Source organism: Pieris rapae, chromosome 2 (genome assembly GCF_905147795.1).
Source record: "Pieris rapae chromosome 2, ilPieRapa1.1, whole genome shotgun sequence".
In the NCBI taxonomy this organism is placed as follows: domain Eukaryota; kingdom Metazoa; phylum Arthropoda; class Insecta; order Lepidoptera; family Pieridae; genus Pieris; species Pieris rapae.
Genome location: NC_059510.1, coordinates 6750303 through 6774543, shown reverse-complemented (window position 1 = coordinate 6774543; position 24241 = coordinate 6750303). Strand labels below are relative to the sequence as shown.

Sequence of the window (24241 nt, the reverse complement as noted above, 5' to 3'; positions counted from 1 at the left end):
AAAAATAACTACGAATGTAAGGTAAGGCGATATATAAAAGCTAGTGTGTAAACAGTTCAAAATGAACGATTTGCTGTCTTTGTTTTGCTAATGCATATTTCATATTGTTAACACGTTTGTTAACGAAAAAACCTTAGCTTTAAAAAAGTTGCATCAAAATGATAAATTCCATAATTATTATTTATCTAGCATATGAGGAGTAAACTCGGTGTAATACATGCTTCGTCTACTTTTTACTTTATGACATAAATAAAGCTGTCAGTTTGAGCCGCAAATGGGTACAAGCGGTTAATGAAAAAGTTTCAGAGCTTACGAAGTCTAAACTTACTACTCTAACCAGTATTATGTTGGACCAAAACTTTGCTCTTTATTTCATATTCATACATTAAACTGCTCGTCCAGACTTATTTTAATATATAATATTAAAAATCAGCAATATAATATATTATATGGGTAGTGCGTGCGGCAACCTTCAATACATGCTCCGTCTTACCGATATTATTAAAAATATTATTAGTGAATAAATACAGAGTTTCAAGAAAAATGGCCTGAAGAATTCTTTTTTATCTTGCACAATAGTAAGCCTATTTGTTTGCTGTGTTATGAATCCATTTCAGTAATTAATGAATTGTAATGTAAAGAGTCATTACTCAACTAAGCATACTACGCTGCACTCACAGACAGGACAATTAAGAATAGACAAAATCCAGAACTTACCGCAAATTTGAATAAAAACAGCAATGATTCGAAAAAAGAACACAGCTTGATAAAGTTGTGAGAGCTAGTTAAATACTTATCTCAAAATTGGCAAAGGCATTAAAAGTTTGCGGTATTTTGTGTCCTGAAATGAAAATTGATTTTGAAAGAATTTCATCGTCAAGACGAACTGTTGTTCGACGTATAGGCTAGGATGGCTTGTGATTTAAAAACAACCTTGACTGACCGTATAGCTGGTTTTTAATCCTTTTTCATAGCATTAGACGAGAGCACCGATCTGTCTGATACAGCTTAACGGGCTATATTTATTCGAGGTCTTGTAAAGAAGTTCAGTTGTTACTTGTTACTTGGGAATTGCTTTCTTTAAAACCGTTAAAAGGAACCACTACTGAAAGAGGATACTTTTATTGAAGTTCAAAAGATATTCACAAGTTTTGGCTTGCCATGATCTAAATTGAAGTATGCAGTGATGGTACGACTTCTATGGCAGCTATAAAGGTCATCTGACTTCTGAATAAAAAGCAACACTGTTAAATGACAATATATTATCATAGATAAACATTATCCACCAACAGAGCTCGTGTTGTCAGTCCATTCGAATCCAGAATGTTATGAATCTGGTAGTGAAAACCATCAACTTTATTCGATCCCGGAGCTTGACCATCGTCAATTCGAGGCGTTTTTGGATGAAATATCAGCTGAGTATAACGACGTAACTAAATATTGTGAGCAAAAGAAAAATGTGAAAACGGTTTTACGAGCTTAGAAATGAGTTAGCAGACTTTATGAAAATAAAAGATAAACCACTATCTGAATTAAGTGATTCTAAATGGAGATTTGACTGAGCATTTCTAGTCGATCTAACTATCTAAACAATATATATACTAAATTTAAACATAGTTGACAAAAATGAGACGGCTAATGGTGACGTGTATTTCGCTCGTATATACCTATTAAAATTAACTTTCTTATGTAAATAAAATATTTTTTTTGTAATGAGTAATAGAGTTCTTTGAACATTCTCACGTATATTATGTGGCGATAGGATTAAATGTAATTTATTCCAAGCATTTGTTATCTAATGACTATTTAAATATAATTTATTATCACTTCTTTAATAGAGTAGTTTACAAGATTAGAGATTATTTGTTAATTAAAACGTAATAGGAACATCATTAAAATCCTTGCACGTAATAAAATAAAGAAACCCACTGAAAAGTTCTCGGCAACGCGAGAAACAAAACTTACTTTGAAAATATTTAAGAATTGGAATTTTTGTAGTAAAAATATAAAAAAGCTGTTCCACAAAGTTTTAATACGAGTCTGAGCTTATACGGGAAAACTAAAAACTGACTAACGACAGCTTTTCTGCGTCGTTCGAACAAAATAGACTGTGTTATTTTGCTTTTGCGTTTACGTAAACTTTATCCTACATCTATTTTTCTTCAAATCATAGTGATATAATTTGAAACAAAGCAATAAGTACTTGCAGCAGCATTGTACAGAGCAGTGTCGTCCAGAGGTTTAACGAACGCCTATAAATTCCGGCAGGGAATTGATCTATTTCTTTCTCTATGTGGGCAGTATATAGCATATTATCAGTTGCTTGACCGTTAAGCATTGTGAAGAAAGCTGTATGACTCGAGAACATAAGGGCTGATCGGCTACTTACCTAATAAAAGAAAACTATCAAAGATCGTGAGATCAAGGAACCATATTGTAACGCCATTTAATTATTTTATATTTTGATAGAAATAATATATTCGGCACAGACCTGCCCAAATAAATATCTACTTAGAAGATGTATTATAAGCGTCCTACTCATTCTATTTATTTGAATTTAGCTACGTTTCTTTACAATGATACGTAACATATGCGGGCGAAATATAATATTGATTTGCTTTAATAATGCAAACTATATTTATAATAACTAGACTTGTTTAACTAGGATAAGGCGCCTACAAAGGTTAACTTAAGGCAAACCTAAGCATAATAGACCCTAAGGTAACTTAAAGTTTAATATAAATAACTAGCGAGTAACTTGGACGTATTAACATTTATTTAAGGTTATTAATATTATTACCACCACCCATCAAATAAACGAATTCATTCATTATTCGAAGACACAAAAGTATCGATAATATTTAATGGGATTATAGGTATTACAGGCTTCACATGAAAGAACGTTGTAAGAAAATATAACACAGCGTAAACAAAGCGACATAATAAGTTGCAAGTAAAATCTATCGAGCCTGGCTCGAGGCCAGTTGAAGCCAATCTTGGTATTGCCGAGAAAACAATAATTTACGTGCGCTCGTGAAAAGAAAAAGCTGTCAGCGGTCTACGAGTCGCGTTTTTTCTCTATTCTTTTGGTCACTTGAGACAAACTTCACTTCACTTCAACTAAGAATAAAAATAACTTTAATAACCCAGGCATGACGGATTTTCGTTATACGTAACAAGGCGGTCGTTGGCGAGCTAGTGCCTTACTATAAAAAAACATTACATTGAATATTGAATAAATAATGTATTATATTTTACTTGTAGAGAGTATGGAAAACTTAATAAAAAAAAATTATGTGTAAATATTTATAACAAAATATTTATACAAAATGCATTGCGTATTTTATTTACAAATAGTTTAGTTTAGTATAATCATTTTAATATTTGCTATATAAAAATCGAATCGAACCGTAAATCGACGCCAATAAAGAATGATTCTCAGTACGCTACCATTAATAACATGATAAAATCAATCTCGGCAGATACAGCAAATACTGGGTCACAGCCTCACTACTCACTCTGACTGTTACTTTAACAAGAATGAATGAATTACTGTTATGACAAAACCTCTTAAAAATAGACTAAAGTACAGCCAAAAAAAGTATTAATAAATAAGGCAAATCTTTAAGGCATTTCAAAATAATCTTATATAAAAAATTTAAAGTCTGTTGAGTTGGTTTGCCGAGTTTTGCAAAGTGGGTCATGCCGAGTGTAATATTATGCGATCGTTTCTCATGTTTAAAGAGTTAATCTGGCACAGATGAGAGATTTGCGCTCAAATATCTTATATTAATTTAATATAGAGTTACATTTTCAGAAGTAAGAATATGTAATTATTAAGTTGTGTGTATGATCATGTAAGCAAAAAAGAAGCAGTGTTGGCCTAGTGGTTTCAGCTTGCGACTCTCATCCCTCAGGTCGTGAGTGCACCAATGTATGTTTTGTCTATGTGCGCATACTCGGTGAAGGAACGCATTGTGAGGAAACCGATATGCCTTAGACTCCAAAAGTTGAGTGTGACAGGCACATAATGCTGAACTCCTATTAAAAAAAAACAAAAATGTAAAGTCCTGATGGTTGTTGAACTATACTAGTATTTTTAATCATAAAATAAAAAATAATACATACCTTATTTGATAAATTATCCGTATTTTTGGTATCGTTAACTCGATGACATATAAAAATCATGAGCAAATTTTATAAGTTTTACAATGTATGTAAGTATGAAGTATTAAAGATTTTCAAGACCGCCACCTCAATTTGGTAGACGATGGAGTATAGACGGAGCAGGGCGTTGATAGAAGACTCTTAGATATGTTGTATTGGGGGCTGGCGGTTTGCCAAATACTTTTGGCATCCTGCCAGACTTGTGTCGATGTCTACGAACGAAGCCTTATTTACTATACTTTAAATATATTTAAATCAAATATCATTTGAAACATCCATGTTGTAGTTAGATTGGACAAGGATTATAATAAAATAATTGTTTACCCTCAAAACGTTTTCACATTGATAGTAGTGATTTAAGAGATGCCTGAAGTGGCTGTGCCTGGGGTGAACCCTGCCTTTACAACAGTATATTTTATCACTACCGTGTATATTTTATGAATACGTACATACCTACACATCAGAAGTTTTTACGTTACGTTAAGTTTTGTATTAGTTTGGACTTATTTCTAAACTTATATAATTAGATAGACACAGTAAGATTACTTACATAATTATAATAAGTCTAAATTAAACAGACGTAATATATAATATAAATTAAAATTAAGTTTTTATAACTTCGAAAATATAATTTAAACAAATTCATGACCACTTTTTGCTTATTTAAAATCCCAAGTGTTATTAATATTTAAAATTAAAAAATATGAAAGTGTATTTAGCAAAGTGGTGCGAGATTACAGCGCTTCCTTCCGCTTCCTCTCGTTAATTTTAATTTAACAAGATGGAAGTTATTAAAAAACTGGATTATCTTGTTCGTGTCAAGTGTTTGCGTTTCTCTTAAACATGTATCTCGCGAGCCCGCACAGCGGTCAAAACATTTCAAATTGGGTTCCACCTTTACATTAAAATAATAACATCAAAAAACCGCGATTTAAATTGAAAACTTATAGTGTTTATGGTATGTACAATAGTAGTAGTACAATATGTAATACACAAAGACATGATGACTCGATATGATGTTGTCTTACAAAAACATATCCCCGTAAACTAACTGTTGTTTTAGTTTTATTAACAAGGATGCAAATTCGTAATAAATTCACAAATCTAAATGAAATATGATACCGAAAGAAACAAAGATATGGTTATTAGCTTTTTATCTATTTCACGATATCTTGAAACCCATAAGAGACCCGCAACTAGTAAGATTATATAATAATACTGGGTTAATACATATATCAAATACTTATTTTATGAAAATAAATAGGTAAAAATCAGCAATGTACATCGATATATTCAAAAACCATAATAAAATAAACTGGATTCGAGTACAAATAGAGTTGTCTCAAAACAAGTCTGCAGCTCGTTGTGCATTCATTGCTCGGTCGTTTCAGTCTTTCGTTGTTTGTACACTAAAATTTTAAGTTTACAAAGTATATTCTGAGCTTATCATTCTTACTAGCTTTAGAGGACATAAAATGTTTTAAAATTCTACGAAGATTTTAAATAGAGACACAAACAGTATACAAAATATACATCTTAAAGTAATTAGACTGATTACAATAATGCAACCATTCCGCTTATCATTAAAACATTTCAAACCCTTTACCACTTAAATATTAAACACTGCTCTAGTATTCGTAGCAAATGTCGTAGAGGCTACAATATATAGTAGCAACCGATATTTGTCGGTAAGATGTAGAGAGCACGTGCTGCAAATGTCCCTAAGAGAACAACTTTTGATAAGTTATTTCAGTTTGACTTTTGGATATGTTTTTCTTCTGAGAGAAAGTTTCTGTTATTAATCGAGGTTTAGTAATAATATAATGCAGTATTCAAATATTTTCTAACCGATAGAAAACATTTGCCGTAATTTAACTAACATGTCAATAAAAGTCTAATCTCGTGAGTAATATATAATATCAAAATACAAATATACGCAGGTATCCAAAAGTTTCACTATCTGAGAAACAAAACAGCATCAGAGACATAAATTCCACTAAAGCTCTCCCACTCTCTAAAGCACTCGTAAGCATTATTGAAGGGTATCTTTCTTTACACTGTCCGTTATATTGTAATTACATTTTCATTTAAGAAAGGAATTGCATTTACACAAATTGGAAGGACAATTCCAAATTCTCCCGTAATAAATCCATGTTCGGATTGCATTAAACGAAATAGTGTCGACTTGCCCACCGAAGACTCATTAGCATAATTGCAGTTAAATTCGTTGCTATTTGCACGACCAGTTTAGAATAATCCTGCCGTCAGTTAAATTCATTCTGACTAGTAGGTTTAGCTTGACTGGCTATGCCGAAATAGTTTACATAATACATTAAGCTATCATTGGTTGACCTAGATCTAAGTCGAATAGTTTATTCGGGTATTTTTAAGCGAAAAGCGCTGTTCTCTTTGAGGTGTTATTTTTAGAGTTAACTGTAGTGATTCTTTAAAAGAAATCAATTTAAGTGAGTATAATTCACTTATATTCACTTCAATAATATATTCACTTCAATATATTCACTTAAGTGACTGTAGTTAACTGTAGTGATTCTTTAAAATAAATTAATTTAAGTGAGTATAATTCACTTATATTCACTATATTCACTTCAATATATTCAGTTAAGTGAATACTTAAAAAAAACCCAAAAAAATATATAGAGTACGTTTCATAAATTTGATTTATTATAATATTAGAAAAATAAAGTTTCGTTATATTTATACTGAATATTAGTATTTTGTTCACAAGAAATGTATGATGTAATGTAATAAATTGATGACATTAAACCAGGGTATAATTGTGAGGTATTAGAACAAGAATATTAATAAGTGGATTTAATTTCGAAGCCTTTAATCGTGAATAATGTTGGAGTGTATGTCGGAGTTAAACCTAGGGATTTTGTAGTGAAAGATTTGACAACTCCTTTTGTATGTGCTACTTATACAGGTTACTATAGTATCAACGTTTATTTGTACAAAATATTCTATTCAACCTCAATTACTTACTAAATATGATTATGTACTTATCATTACCCTAGATAATGCAAACGGACGGACTCAAAAAGCCTTAAAACCTTATGTACGTTATAGTAAAGTGTACTTGGCACAACAAAACAATGCAAACAACTTGCTCCGAATTCACTAGCAAATATACTGTTAAAATCCCGTAATACTCAAATATCAAAACTTTTTCTGTTTATTCATTAACGTTCTAAATGGTAATAAAAAGTTTTATCCTCAGTATCCAAAAAAATCCTAAAAACACTATATCCGTAACCACTGTTAAGGAACACAAGTACACACAATTACACAAACACTTAATTAGTACATACGCACAGTATACGAGTATATTATTATTTTGCTTAATACGTATTAATACATTTTTGTAAATAAAAGAAATAATTCAACCCCGGCTGTACATGACAGCTGTTGCCAGCAGCTTTAACAGGACAATAGGCCTACATTTTGAAAACCTTTGCCAAAAATATTCCGAAAATCGAGATACTCCTACATGCGGGACATACGTTTTGAAACCAAGTAAAAATATTTTGCTTTCTCCAATCTCATAATCTCGTTCACTTTATTTCAAGCACAATATTATGTACAATTTATCTCTGTCACTCGTCACACCCTTAATTAATGCCGCTCAGACACACCATTTTTTACACGCAGTCCATCTATTTTTTCATTGCTAGGTTTTATTATCTTAAACGATATATTGCAGAGAAAAGAAATACCCTAAAAAGTACATAATATACATGTAAAACGTACAACTACATACAGTTGTGGCTTTAATTCCGTGTAAATATTATTAAAATTAATGCTTGTCCTAAGTGGAAAATCTCACTAAATAAGAAAAAATTGCTAAAATTGGCAATTAAAAAATACTATTTCAGCTTTAGATGATTGGAAGTATTATTTCGATTACAATATCCTTTAAGTCCGTAGCGCTGTATTGTATATGTCTTAATAAAGGCCAAAATACTAAAATACAGATAATGGGGAAGCGATTTTAAAATTAGGGTTCATAAAGATATTTAACTCAAATAGTGTTTAGACACTACGCGGGCACGTAAAATAACACTATCAATTATTATCAATATTATATTATTATTGAATACATTATCAATCTCAAGAGAGAATATTGGCAAACGTCAGTATAGTTATGTTTGTGTGCACTTGGGACACATATGCATCAAGTTGACTAGTTGGCTATTCGATTCCTACTCTCCAAAAGCTTTTGTATAAATAATAAAATGTGTATTTCCCCATACATGTTTCTTTTTTTAAATATATGTTATGTATCGTATTTGTTGGCTGTCGCAGTAACGACACATCATTATACAAAACAACATTCATGTGGGATAGAATACGCCTCATTTGTTCTTCATTTACTTACATTTTCTGGAATATCATTAAAATCCCGATTCTATAAGAACTTGTGAAAAATAAACAAAGAGCTTTTTATTAGACATTGAACAATTTAAGTCATACCCCTACATTTATAATAAAACAAATCACTGCTGACTGCTGCTGCATTAAACTGATTCAGTTTTTTTGAATGAAGTAGACTATTGGGAAGAAAATGGGTAACTGTTTTTTTACAATTTTTTTGATTTCATCTATGTTTTGACCGTCGCAAATACGAGGTAACTTTATAATTTTTCAACCTATTTTTGTTATTAGTTTGAGGTGAAGTTATTTTCAGACTTATGTGTATTAAAAGTACACTTAAACATTGTTTTACTAATTTTGCTGTTAAAATTTTATTAGTGCTATATAGTTAATTAATAGTTTCCATAATAGTTATTCCCATTTCTTTAGCACAATAAAAATACTTGGCTCAAAAGGTTAGCTTAGACACAAAAATAATATATCCCGATTGTTATATATTAACATACCTCAGGCGGACAATTAGAGAACTCTGGGGAAGCTTTTTACGTCATAATATTTTTATATAATCTTTTTAAGAATATTTCTGTCTTATCTTTTTAACGAGGAAAAGGTCCTTTAGATTATTTCTCACTCTACAACCGTTATATTAACAGTTCTTAGTATAATTTACTTAGGTAATAGTATATGTTTTATATAATAGATGATGATGGAAAATATAAAAGCAGGTTGATTTAATAATGATACTTCATATATTATGCGAATATAACTTTTTTAATGCGGCTTTTTAAACACGACACATGTGAAAAAATCTAAAAAAAACATGGGTATATAGATTAGAACTTTCCCAGCGCAGTTACACACCAAAGTTTAATAAAGCTTTTAATTTAACCTACATTATAAGTTATCTGTAACAAGGTCAATGCCTTAACATAATAATGCGTCATAAACAAACTTATGATATATAAGATGATTAATTGTAGCTATTTAACGGTTTGTATATTTATTATATCATCTTATATCACTTTAAAAATAAGTTTTTTTTTCATTCATATCTCTTCACCACGGTTCGTTTCTTCTTCCCACGGTTAACGTAACAAAACACAACATAATTATTCAAGTCGAACCAGTTTATGAGATAAGCGCATTTAACCAACGAATCAAACCCTTCAACTTTATAATATTCGAATGGATTTATGATTATGATCGTATACGGTATACGTAGTCGAGCAAGTAATAATTGCATAACACGGTCGCCTTGAGACATCAGTCAGAGTGGAACAATTATAGTCGATATTGGCAGAGGGAGTCTATGATTAATGACCTTGGTCTTGCTCTCTTGACAATACCTAACCAAGTTATGATGTGACGGGATTTAATTTCGGTTCAATAATTTCAGAAATTTCCTTAAATTAAAGATAAATAAATATGTAGTTTTCGTGGCAATTTTCTTTATATAAAACATTGTTTTGTATTCAGAAGTTTATAAATTAATTACCTCAGTAGAAAGTTTTTGACGCCAACAAATAAAGTTCACCTCAGAAACCAGTTTTTGTTTTTCTCAAGATTCCCATTATAATTGGGTGTTTACCATGAACAATTTTCCTTAGGCTAATAACAAAATCGGCTTAGAACCGTTTAAAAATTATGCTATAATTCACTTTCATAAGATATTTTTGAAAGTAAACAAGGGTAGGCTGGGGGAACCTAATCGTTTAATTATGTTAAGTGTTCCGCCGATATTGATAAGTTATTTGGAAACACTCTGACTCCTCCCATTGTTTAACTCTAGGGATTAAATTATTATTAATATAATAAATAGGATGGTACATGTAGAAGAGCAGAGTTGGCCTAGTGGCTTCAGCGTGTGACTCTAATCCCTGAGATCGTAGGTTCAATCCCCGACTGTGCAGTGACATTTATTTCTGAGTGCGCTTTAAACATTTGCTTGAACGGTGAAGGAAAACATCGTGAAGAAACCGACTTGCCTTATAGCCAACAAGTCGACGGCGTGATCACAGGAGGCCGATCACCTTTTTGCCTTTTAAATTGTTAAATGATCTGATGCCTAGACCTAGAAAAGTTTGTAGCGCCACTGTTTTTTTTTATTATAGTAAATATTATTTATTATTATATTTTATTAATTATTATATAATCAATAAAAGGAATAAGATATCGAAATCTGTTAAAAATTCTGCAACGGCTGAAAAGAAAATGACTGAAATGCAACAACCATTTTTGGTCTCCAACATACGTCTTTAACCTTTGAACGTGTCCTCACAAATCACCGAAGGCGGGGAACAAATGAAATTATACGCTTTTACACAACTGAGACTTAGTTTAATGTGCACTGTACGTATAATATAATGAAGAAATATGGACGTCTTTCAATCCCAATTTTTATTTCATAAATAGTTGTTAATGATTTAAAAACAAAGACACATTACTGTTATAACATTACTTGAGAAAATCTTTGCACGAATCGCCATTACAGTTAATATATAAATTATTTGTATTTCAATCAATTTTTTATCTATGTCGCAAATATATTCAAGTATGTCGCAAAATCTTCCCCAAATACGTCTAGGTATTTTTGTTGAAAGTGTAGTGACAGTGACGAAGTGTCATCAGGGCCCTGAGAGAGGCGTCCCATGCCCAATCCATTAAGCTTTTAAGACTGCAGAGAGAGCTCAAAAAAGAAAAAAAATTGCCTAATAATTCAATATTATGTTTTGCATAAAGTGTCTTATTTAGGTTATACGGAAACTACATTTTTGCACTCCGAAATGACACTGACTGAAAAATATTATTTAATTGATGCTTTAAACATTATTCAATGTTTCTTAGTTACTCTACTGGCACAACGATTTAATTTGAATGTTATCCTTCAAGACGAGAGAACGAAATCTTCTAGAATCTTATAAGTTGAAAAGAAGTTGATTCCGTAGAATCACTTTAAGATAACTTTAAAAAACATTTCTACCATCCCTTTTTTCCTTCTCAAAAGATGTATGATGCTTATTCCTATTATGTTGAACAATTAATCAAATTCTCCAATTCCAAATAAATAATTAACCCCCGCCCCCACGAGAGCTCGGCCATCAGACAGCAATTATCGATTGGGATCGTTCTGAGTGACAGACAATTACGGAACCCACATCACTAGACCAAGGGTCACTTGAAAATGCTACACACGTTTTATACCGCTTTATAAGCCCCCCTAAATTAAACTTTAAGATAGGAATCATTCTAATTTTCATTTGAAGGCAAGGGCACACACTTTGCATACATGGTATAAGAAAAAAGTCGGTTTCCTCATCTGCACATTTAAATATTCTAATGAACGCAATAGGTTTTTGAAATGAAAAAAATATTAATTTTAATTACATAACTTTTTAAGATTTTCATCGCCTTTTAACTGAAGTATACAAAAGCAGATGGTTTTATATTTTTTTAAGGTTACTTTTTTCATTTAACCCAGGTCACTTCACCGTTAGTATTATGGGTATAATTGCCCGTCTGTCCCACGCGATACAGTATAAACGAGCCAAATTTTCACCAAAACACATAAAAAGTTATACTTTTTGCAAAGCTCGTTTAGCGTACTAGTTTTATTTGGTAGGTTCGTTATTACTATGTGCTTCGTTTTAAATCCAAAAAAAATAAGTGATATTTTTAAATACTGCCGTTCAAGCGACTCCGCGTTTTTCAAGGCAGTTCTTTTAGTACTTTGTGGAACCAGCTGCCCACTAAAGTATTTCCGAACCAATTAGACTTAGGGTCCTGCAAGAAAAGAGCGTACCAATTCTTAAAAAGCCGGCAACGCACTCGCGAGCCCTCTGGCATTGAGAGTGTCCATGGGCGGCGGTATCACTTAACATCAGGTGAGCCTCTTGTCCGTTTGCCCCCTGTCTATAAAAAAATAAACTATAGATACCCGAAGAAAGTGTTTTTGCTAAAATAGCACTTACTGGGCACACAATTACAACAATTGAGAAAATATTTCTTTATGCATTTTTTAAAAGGCCTTATGTAAAACTAAATATGTTCGACTCCACATTTAAGTGGAACGAATTAATTTCCTTATTACCGCTATATCAAAACTTACAACTATATATATTCTACATCAGTGTAAAGTTAGTGACATAAAAAGTTTTAACGCCTCCAGAGAGCAATAAGTGTAAAATGTACGCTTTATGAGTTTCCTCCATTAGCCGATATCGTGTAACGACTCTACTCACAACTTACACAATACACTCGGAGACAATGTCATATAAACTAGTGATCATAACGGATAAAATAAAAATAAGACTTAGGTTATGATAGTTTTATAAAAGTATCATCATACTATGAACCCATCGGTTTTAAGTAAGGAAATATATTATATATATCCTGAAGAACAAACAAGATATTTTCTCTTTTGTAAGACAAGTAAAACTAATTTACACAAAATTAAACTCCAACTCGAGAGCTATATTCAACTAGTTTCGCAGTTATTACCAAACCAAGCAACAACCTAATTACTCGATTCCTAAATCGCCTTATGATGCAGAAAATAGGATTAGATTCTAAAACAATCATTATTGTTTTAATTAACCTATCTGAAAGTCTAATTATGGCCTAATTTGTAAGTTTGATACTTTTCTTAAACATTGTTTGCCAAATTTTCGGCCCGTTTAGTAAAATAACCACATCAATTAACTGTTGTTTGATTAGAACATATAAATATTCGTTTCACATAGTTTTATCTTACACATAAATTTTCTATGAATAACAAAATTTAATTGGCAGTTCAGTATAAAAGTACGAAAACAATATAACGAGACAAAATTGGAGTGCGTTAGAAAGTATCGTAGTTCCGGAAGCGCGGGATTATGCGCCCGCCCTCCACAACTCCCCGCCCGCCCTTGACATACTTCCGCTTAGCGCAGCCTACACAATAAATGCTAGGCTATAAAGTGTATATATGTAGTGTGGTATATAATTAATATTTTGTTAGTATTACAATATAATAGAACAAAATTGGACATACGTGTTGTTATATTATATGCACTTTATTTCTATGTACGCATTTAACATTCAGTCGAACGGTGAAGGAAAGCATCTGAGAAAACCGGCTTCTCTTACACCGAAAACGTCGACAGCATGTCAGGCATAGGAGGCTGACGCGTGCCTATTCTATTAACGAAATGATAAGTTGTAATGCCAGTGATTTATTTATTTTAAACGTTTTCATCCATTCATAAACAGTTAGGTATAATATGAATAAATTCTAGGTTTAATTTCCGTTAAAATTTAAATATTTTGTTAGTAAAATATTTAACAATGAAGTCTTATTTTAGCGTTGATAAATCGCTTGTTGCTTTCAGTTGGTAAAAACTCTGTAATAAAATTTATTCTAACCAAAGACATTAATATCACAACCTACGTAGTCGTCGCTCTCAGTTCGTTTGCCACAACAATACAAAGAGAGGGACAAATTGCTTGCATTCAACTCTGCATCACAACTAGATATTCTCAGTCTAGTCTTTTATAGTTTTACAGCGATAAAAGTAGATCAAAACTCTTAAAATTTCAAGATATAAAATTCTCCAACAGTATGTCAGCGAAATACGTATCTTATATCTTTAAACGAGCAATTCTTGTATATATATATATATAATTTTATGAAATTTAGTATACGGGGGGTTTCGGGGGCGATAAAACGATCTAGCTAGGAATCATTTCCAGAAAATGTCATTTTATTCGTGTTTTATCAACTTAAACATAGAATTGCTCGATTAAAGATGTCAGTCAAATAAAAACTTAAATATGAATATAATTTTATTTATATATGTATGTAATTCGTACTAAAATATAATTTCCAAAAACACAATTTATAAAATTCAAAAAAAATACCATCATCATCATCATCCAGGTACTTGAAGTATTAAATATGATCTGATTTTTATTTCGCGTGCCAGTTCGGTGCATAAAAATGCTCTTTTTCAGTTGCGCTACAAACTTTGTTGTATCTTGGCTTTCGATTACTACAAGGGAGAAACTTTATTAATATGCAAAACTTATACAACATGGTCACCATATTTGTTTAAATTTTCAAGTAAATGTTAAACACTTTGACGTAATTTCTTGCTATCTATGTAATAGCGAACACAATCTGAGGGCTTTTCTCTTATCGCATTCATAACTACTACTGTTTTTAGTTTTACTTTCATCCAACTTCGATTTTGTTCTCTTCTAATTAGACTCTTGGGTCGTGGGGTTCATGTGCACAGGCTCTAATTAAAGATTAAAGTTGGCGCCTGGTAGATAATTTTGTAGGCTTCTCTCGCTCAACGAATAAGTATCGCAATACAGCGAGGAAATGCTGACAGAGTTTGAGGTACACTGTCACAAGGACAATTTTTTTTATTTAATTTTTTTTTATATTTTATTAATTTCTATTTTTTTTTTTTTCTATACTTTTTTAAATTAAAATGAAACTATGACTGATCCAAAAATTCGCTTTGCACATACAGTATATTGTTATTGTAAAAATAATTTAACGTACATAACAATTTCTGGCATATGGTACGTTTAATAACAAGTCCGTAACTTTATAGTAACAACCCTAACATTGGCTGTAATGTATTTGTCGAGCTACGGTTTTATAAATATTCGTAGCCAAGTGCTACATGCTACGTTTTTCTGCGATAACATCAACAGAGTTACAAATAATGCTACGAAAACATAGATACTAGATCGCAAAATCGCTCATTAAAGGAAAATAATACCGTTTATTTTTCTGTATTGAATAGTAGACGAGACATTTTTATATCTCTAAAGATAAACGGTTTTTATACTTATCTACTCTATCTTATGAATGAAACCCCGCAATATAGACGTCTAATAGTTATTTGACCAGTCGGCTTCTTTATACCCAACGTAACTTTCCTTTTGTGAGAAGCTTACTAAAATATTTCGTAACTGCAGCTGAAGGGCGCTTAACATAAATTCCACGCTTGGACGGGCTACGGTCGACAGCGTTCGTAGCCACAAGCGGGTCATTTGTTAGCTGTGGTTGTGATCTTATCTATACAACTTATCTTACAACTGCTGTGCAAGGATAACAGCCGTTATACATTATGTATACGATTATTTTTATTTTAAAGCATTGTGAGCACAATAGAATCTTTCATTGACAGCTAAAATGTATTCGAACCTAGTTTTGAACCAGAAAATATTGCTTTAACGTAACACAACCTCTGTTTTATTTTTTATTATTAATTTAGTAAATAATTACTTACTTTATTTTAATTGTTTTGCAGTGAAACAATACAGTTTAGTTCTTGTGTTTTACATAAACTATACCGCATTCATTACATTATCATTTTCTATGGTCACCGTAATGATAATGTAATAATTATTGTTGCATATGTTTAAACTATATAATTCGTATATGCTATTATGCGTATTACGTTGATTTTTTAAATATAAATAGATCAAAACAGACATGTAAACTGACCTTATTGAAATATCTTGAGAACGTACACACACTGTCTACCTGAAAAGATAAATGTGTTAATAATATATTCGTTATATAAAAACAGTTTGTATGCAAAATCCATGTTCGCTGAAACTATTCAAAAATTTGCATACACAAAATACACGAGTTTGCAATGTTAGGAAAACTATTGCAAGAGCGTTCCGAATCCCGGGAATTGTATTGAACCATGCACATATATACACATACTCGTATATACAATTGTTAACAATGCCGACGGAGGTGTGTACATTGCTTGCTTTAAGTAAAATATATGTAGTTATTGTGTAAAAAAATTACAGTATCTTATGTCTAGGCCTCAGATTTCTGTATCTGTTTTGTGATCATTTTCTAATAGGCGAGTAGCCTTCCTGACACACCCCGTCGACTTTTTGAGTTTATGGCATGCCGGTTTCCTCACGATATTTTCGTTCACCGTACGATGGTTATACGCGAACATAGACAAAAGAAGCATTGATGCACAGTCGGGGTTCCAACTTGCGAAATCAACAACTTCAAGGATGAGAGATGATAAACTGACGCCACAGATCTATAGATAGTTAACGTAAATATAAAATGTATCTATAAACTAGCTGACCTGGCGAACTTTGTTCCGCCTTAATGGTAATAAATAAGCAGTTTGGGTTTTTTTATTGGAAAAAATACAAAAAAATTAAATACCTACATTAATCATTCATTATTATTTCTGTATTTTAGTACATAGGTTGCTCTTCACTTAAGTACCTTGTGATACACATTTTTTAATTTTTTGTTTTATTATCAGGCGCAAAAACAAACAACGCTGATGGTCTTCCGACCCGTGAACATGCCACGTATAATTGACCATGGGAAAAACATGAATGTTCTAGATTTAAACCACAAACTTTTAAGGATTGGCCTTGTGATTTGTTGATGGTCATGGCAAATGCAAGACGTATCGGAAATTGAAGTCTTTTAAATTCAAACGGCATATCGGTTGGGATCATCGGGATCCTCGGAATAAGAACTTCCTCACCTTTGAATTTTCCTATCATTATCGTAGCGTAAATTACATTGTTCTTCAATTTTCTAACCACCAAACGCATACCATTATGTAGTTCAGGTCATCTACATCTTTATTCTCTTTCTTCTTTTTTATCAGTAAGCAATGTAACTCTCATGTTTGTTGTCAGCTGCAGTTTCGTCACATAGCGCCATAGATTTGACGATTTGAGGCAAGCGTTTATTTCGTCGACAGCCGTAGATCTTGGAATTACTGGCAGTATTTGGCGGAAATCGCCAGACAGTAAAATCATTGCTCCTCCAAAACATCTCGATTCATTGCGTAAATCTTTTAATGTTCGGTTAAGTGCTTCCAATGCACGTTTATGCGCCATTGTGCATTCGTCCCAGATGATGATTTTCGATGCCGCTAAAACTTTGGCCATTGCTGAGTGTTTTGCAATATTACACGTTGGTTCTCCAATAGTTTGAAGATTTAACGGTAATTTTAATTCTGAATGAGCCGTACGGCATCTTTCTAACAATGTGGCTGCTATTTCAGAAGAAGCAACTGCAACCGCTATGTTGGATCTCGCCCGAACAGTTGCTAAAACTAATGACATGAGGAATGTCTTGCCAGTTCCACCAAGGGCATCTAGGAAATATAAACCACCATTTTCATCATCGTTTGCCTTCATTAAAGTATCATAAACTTCCTTTTGTTGGTATTTCAACAGGGGTACATTCGTTTGAACTACTAAATCTAATTCCTGGTGATCATATTCACGTTCCCGTTCCAATACTCGATTAAATGCGTCATTCGACAACAACAACAAATAGAAACATTCATCATTCTTTGGATGAACTGTATACATACGACAATACCGAGTTTTATAGTTCTCTTCACTGTTTATACGAATGGGCAATAGCACTATCATTATAATTAAATTGTAAATTGTAAAAATAATTAAACGTATTTATTTAATAGAAATATTTTGAATATTGATTTCTTACAAATATCAAATTGTCATATATACGTCATTACATAGCTGTCATTATACGTCAATTACATAGCTATCATTTGCGTTTTATTATTCCAAGTCTGATTCTTATTTGTTATACCACTTTTTATAGTGACTGACGTTTCATGTCAAGTCCCACAGGAACGCTGTCGAACGGGATAAAAAGTATCCTATGTCCGTCTCCTGGCTCTAAGCTACCTCCATACCAATTTTCACTCAAATCTGTTCTTTCGTTCTTGAGTTATAAGTGGTGTAACTAACACGACTTTCTTTTATATATATAGATATACTGCATATTTCAAATATGAAAGACGTCACCCAGTTTTTCGACATACTTTTAAAAACGTCATACTACTATTTTCCGCCGACCGCGACGATGGCGCTTGAACTTATTTACCTTTTTTATATACCTAAAGAATTTCCACATAACTCTTTTAGATTGGAATATACCGATGCGGCATAAAAATAGCATCATTAAGACTTTGTAAGAGCGGCGAGACTCGGGCCGCAGATAAGTGGCCTGCATTAATCTGACCTCATTAGAGTGTAACTTTGCCAGAAACAAACTTTGAAATCACTAGAGGCTTTATTTTAATAGACTTCTTTTTGGATGTGTGATTACAGATATTATTTTCAAAGTTAAAGATGAAAATACTATTTCTGGAAAATAAAATGTTTTCATATAATTAAAAAGACAAGAGTTGTAAAAAAAACTGGGGTTTTTGCGGAGGGAAATGGGGGCCAGGCACTGCCTCGAGAGGTAATTTCAAAAATGTCGAAATTTTAAAATCTATGAAAATGAAATAATTTTTTACATCAAAATGAATTAAAGGGAACAAAAAAAACTTGTTTGAAACGGTGCAAACACAATCAAAAGATTTACTGTAAAAAAGCAGTTTTTGATCAAATTTACTGTCAACCCGTTAAATGGAACCTACGGAACACTTGAACTTTTATCTATGATAAGCAAAATACATAAAAAAATAAAACAACAAAGGAACGGCTTGCAGTGGTACGGCAAATTGCTCAAATGCTCTGATATTTTGAATCGGTCGGTCATCTCAACTTACTCCGCGGTCATAAAAGTATTGACCAACATTTATACTTTGGGCCTTCAAATGACTAAAATTTTAGGGGACACAATATTAAATAGATGATTTATTAGTCACTGATTAAGAAATAAAGTCAGTGTTATATTTAAATAGTTTGTGCTTGTTAAGATAATCATTAAATATTCAGAACGAAATAATAGAGAACCTAAAAAACTTGTCAAAGTAAGAACAGTCTATTTGAGTCTACATACCTTATCTAAAGGGTTACTTTGACCATATATTTTTACTGAGCAAGTATAAATAATCTAGGCCAAAAAATTATACGTATAAAATACTCAAAATACTATCTATACGGAATATATCGAAATACAAGTGTGCTTTTAAATTTACTGTATTGTACAAAACCGAGTTCAGTATAAACTGGGTCACAGAACAAACAAATAACGTGATAAAATACTCAGCTAGAAAAAAATATGGAACTCCTATAAACTCCATTCAACGAAACTTGAGTATTATTTTGATGTCAGGGTAAGGTTTCAGAAGTCAAATTAAGTTTTTGTTTTACTATGTGAGTCGTTGATAAAGTTTTCAACAAAAGTAAATCTCTGAACAACAATAATTATATTGTCTACTTGAATACACTTCTTTGCGCAATAGTCGTTTGATTCATAAGTGTATTTGTGTTCATTTGTTCACCTGTCGGCTCCGTTACAATGTTTTTTTTTTCTGTAGAGGTTGTTGATTAGACATATAGAAAGAATAATACCTAAGTTTACAACTGAATGTACTCGTATTATCATAAAACTTAATACACTATAATTAACTATTGTAATACTGCCTTCAAGAAGGTACTATTTTGTAAATAATATATGCTAAGTAACTGACCTTATGAACATTAACACACAATCGATATGTTTAGTTTAAATTTAAATTAATAGGTACATTTGCTACATCTTTCTTTTGTGTGATGGCTGGAATAAACAAATATTACTAAATCGCTACTAAAATTTAAATATTAAAGTACATGGATGGTAAATGAAATATTGTAAAATACCGTTTAATCTAAGCAAAATTTAGTAAAATCTTTAAAATGTTGATATTATTTTTAAAAAAATGTTGTTATGTCATGGTTTTCACCATTAGATCATAATATTGTTCAAGAGATAAGAATACATTTATTGTAACACAAAATGAATTCCTTTTCATAAACTAACGAATTAAAGAAAGAAGTAACTATATATATTTTTTTTACAGGTACAGTGTACACTATTGTAGATTTACTCTTGTGTTGTACCGAGCGGTATCTAGGCGGCCGAGGGGCGGTAACATTTTACAACGGTTGTATATCTCCTTTATACTGCCACTTACAACTAACTACACCATTCGCTCCGTATCTAGTTGATTTATTGATTTAAGCGGCTACTAACTATATTATTCAATGCAAATGTTGTTGTTCAATACGACTACTGTCAATCGTAAGATTTTATGAAACAGTATGAAATAGTTTCTTAAACAAACCTTGTTTCTAAATGCAGATTTTAATAACTTTAAAATGACGCCAGGTTTTGCAGTAATAATTTTTTATTGTTTCTTGGTGCCTGTCATATTCCGTCGGGATATTTTTGGGTATAAAATGTGCCGGCTTTCTATTGAATTTTGTAAACTTCGATCTCATGAACTCAGTCTCTATACATTATTTTCTATATAGCGTTCTAAATATAAAAAAAAATTTGCTTTTTAAAATATTAAGGGCCTGTTTCACAATGTCCCGATAAGTTCCAAATAAGCTATTTGTTACTTATTGGTATGATAAATAGTATTTTTGCGTTTCATGACTGTAATTTATGTGTTGCATAGCTATTTGGCACTTTATCCATACATTGTGAAACAGGCCCTAAATATTTTAAACATTAACCTCATAATAGAAGTCTATGTTTTAATTCTCTTCAAAAATGTTTCAAATGAAAACTTTATCTGAAAAAAATTGCGGAAATTCAGTAACACAATTTCACAGAAAAGCCGTAATTTAAGGAGGTTAAGTGCCGTTTTATAAAAAGCTTAAAAGGCCGTGTTTCCTACTTTGTAGAAAAGGCGCAGAGCGGTCGTTAGGAATCACGCAATTACGAAAATGACACAAACCACTTCCAAATTTCACTTATACGAGGTATTGAAAATCGAGAAATCATGTTGGATAACGAATTAATAATAACTACTAGATGTTATCCAAATATTAAATTAATTAAGCTACGAAAAAATAACACGGAGCAAGGATCTGAAATTCAAATTCAATTTAAATTTAAAATCATTTATTCATATAGGTAACTCAATGTACACTTATCAACGTCAAAATAAAATTCAATGCTTCTTATTTTACATTTACTGCCAGTTCTAAAATCAAGGCTGTAAAATGGCAGAGAAGAACTGGCAAAACTCAATTTTTACAAATAGCGAAGTATTTTTTTTTTCACAACGTTTATAAGGTGCTGCAATCATTACACCATACTCCACATGATATATTATGTAATGAATCATAATAAAATAAATTAAAAACAAAGATTTATCCTCTAGCTGCAGGAGGCATGGTGAAATAGGAGCACGCACATACATTCTCGTGGGAACAACACGAAATCATACTCATAAAAGTAAAAATATTATTGACTATAGAAGGACATACTTAAAAAAACATATATTAAATCGTACAATTATTTAAGAAAGCTTTAAAATATTAGAAACAAAATGATAATATTTACCAAGCCGTGCACAGCTCATCTCTATTGAGATTTGCTGTGTACGTAGAGGCAACTACACTTTCTATTCTTTAACTTATCCCTCTATAGAACGGGTTTGCGACACGGAGAATCTCGAAAGCAGGCGAAAACAGCTCTACGTGCTAACTTTAATACCATTGAAATTTTAATCTAACGCATTTTCGGCCGCATACAGAGTTTGCAATAAACTGATTTGCAGTCAACCATACACTATATCAATAAGGCGTTTATAATAAAATATCCGTTCCTAACGACTGTAAGCCTAAACTGTAATATATTACCAGTAAACGAGAATATATTTCACATTTGCCAGCTGAAAAATTTAATACATTTAACAGAATCTTAAATCACACAGTCAGCTATTTTGCTAAACTAAGCTATGTGTACGGGAAGCGTCGTATCTAAATCTTGTTAAGAAGTTGTGAAGGGCAATTAATCAGGAGCTATCTAAATCTCTGCATTAGCGGCCCGCATAGGCCGTGTGACATTTATCACGCCTACAACTTCGCGCCTCACGCAAAGGTTTTCAAAGCTTCCTAAGCTTACGGCCATTAAACCTGTGAATTTATCGAACAAGTATGAATCAAGTAAATAAATCTCAAAAAGGAATATGTTATAAAAAAGGATATAAAAGTGAAGATTGTTGAATTAAATAAAATCTAAAATCATATTTTAGAAAGTTTATTAGTTTAAATATAATTAAACATTACACGTTCTTTTAACTTTAAATTTAGATATTTCTCGCCCGAAGAATATATACATATACTTACGAACGGTAGGAAATAATGAACTAAATCGATGATGAAAAAATTACTTAATGCAATGTGGGAAAAAATTACTATTTAAAATGTCTGTACCTCTAATAGCGCATGGGCAAACATATGTTTATGTCTATTTCATTTATGGTAATGTCATGTATGTATATGTAGGTGATGACCAGTTTCGGCCGCAGTAATTTTTCGCCGCTAATCAAATTCAATATCTATTACGAGCCACGTAGCCGGCAGTCAATTTAAAATGCATCAAAGTTAACAATGTGGCTGGTCTTACAAAGCTACAGACGCTCGTAGCAAGAGTTTCGTGGCCAACTCGTAGCAGGGTGTCGCGAACAAAGTTTAATGAAGTGCTTTCCGCCTGCGATTGAATCTGTAGCGTGGAAAGTTTTACGCTGAAAGAATATACGAACGATTTTTTGTGCGTGACTTTTAGATTTACAGCTTAAAATATATAATATATGTATATAAAGGAGTGGGTTTAAAGTAGAATTGAGTATTAACATTAATTAAACAGCTTAAAATCTCAATTTTGATAATCTTTACCAAATGTAAACTCACATTTGCAATATTTCGGTTAATTTAATAAAACTTCAACTAGAGCAATTACATAACAAGACGCAATCTAAATAAAAAATAATGTAACGAAAATCTTTCTAGCATTTTATTAAATACTTGTAGCGAGACTGTAGTTATATCAAAGGAAGCAGTCTTTTAACACAGTTCGCAATTACAAAGCGAAAATTACAAGAAACATTAACAAGAGTTTCTAGACTAGTTTCCGCGGCTTTGACTGCAATGTCAGACATTTGTGTCAGACACTTTTGTCAGGCTCTAACGAAGATCCGTCAAGATAAAGTGCCTCCGAGAGCACTTTGACGTTTGTTGAGATAAATGTGTCAAACGCTACATAGATTGCGTCCTAAGCACAGCTACTTGTGAATATATTTGACAACATTTGTTTTCTTTAGATTTATTCTAGTTGTTTTTATTTTGCTAGAGACTGTCCAATTACGTGTATGATGTGATGAAGTAGTTTTTTGTAAAATGGATACCATTAAAATGATTTAGTTTTTAGTAATTGATAATAGTTAATTATGTTTTTAAAATGACAAACCTGTTCAGTGCTACTGAAAGATAAGTGTTAAGTTTTTAAATGATTTACAACTTTTATTGTTATGCTTGACATACAATATAATACTAGCTAGTAATACATAATAATAATAATAATCCAGCCGCTCTCATATGGGATTGAGCGAGCTGAGCTTAGCCTCAGAATGCATCTGTTTGTTTGATAATTTTTATTTCATAGACAAGTAGGTGATCAGCTTTCCGTCTGACACATGTCATCGTCTTCACGATTTGAGACAAGCCGGTTTCCGCACGATGTTTTCTTTCACTGGACGAGATAATGATAGATGAGGACATAGACAGTATTAGTGCAGCCGGGGATATAATCTATGACCCAAGGCATAAGAGTCGCACGCTGAAGCTAGTGGGCTAACATGCTCAGTGATAGATATAGAAAAGGGATAGTTAATAACTAAGCAATGTGATCTCCTTTATT

At 31.9% G+C, this 24241-nt stretch overlaps 1 protein-coding gene across 6 annotated transcripts in view; it reads right to left on the bottom strand.

Moving 5' to 3' along the window:
* The window catches only part of LOC110992808 (complexin), a 122362-nt gene that overhangs the window by 91859 nt on the left and 6262 nt on the right, over positions 1-24241 (bottom strand). For 2 of the 6 annotated variants that reach the window (XM_022258891.2, XM_022258811.2), the window contains exon 2: positions 16061-16099. The exons of 2 other annotated variants lie outside the window; for them this stretch is intronic. The gene's annotated coding sequence lies outside the window, so the exon portion shown is untranslated. The remainder of the gene's footprint in view (positions 1-16060; positions 16100-24241) is intronic. 2 more of the 6 variants (XM_045634402.1, XM_022258976.2) reach the window with 1 other exon arrangement.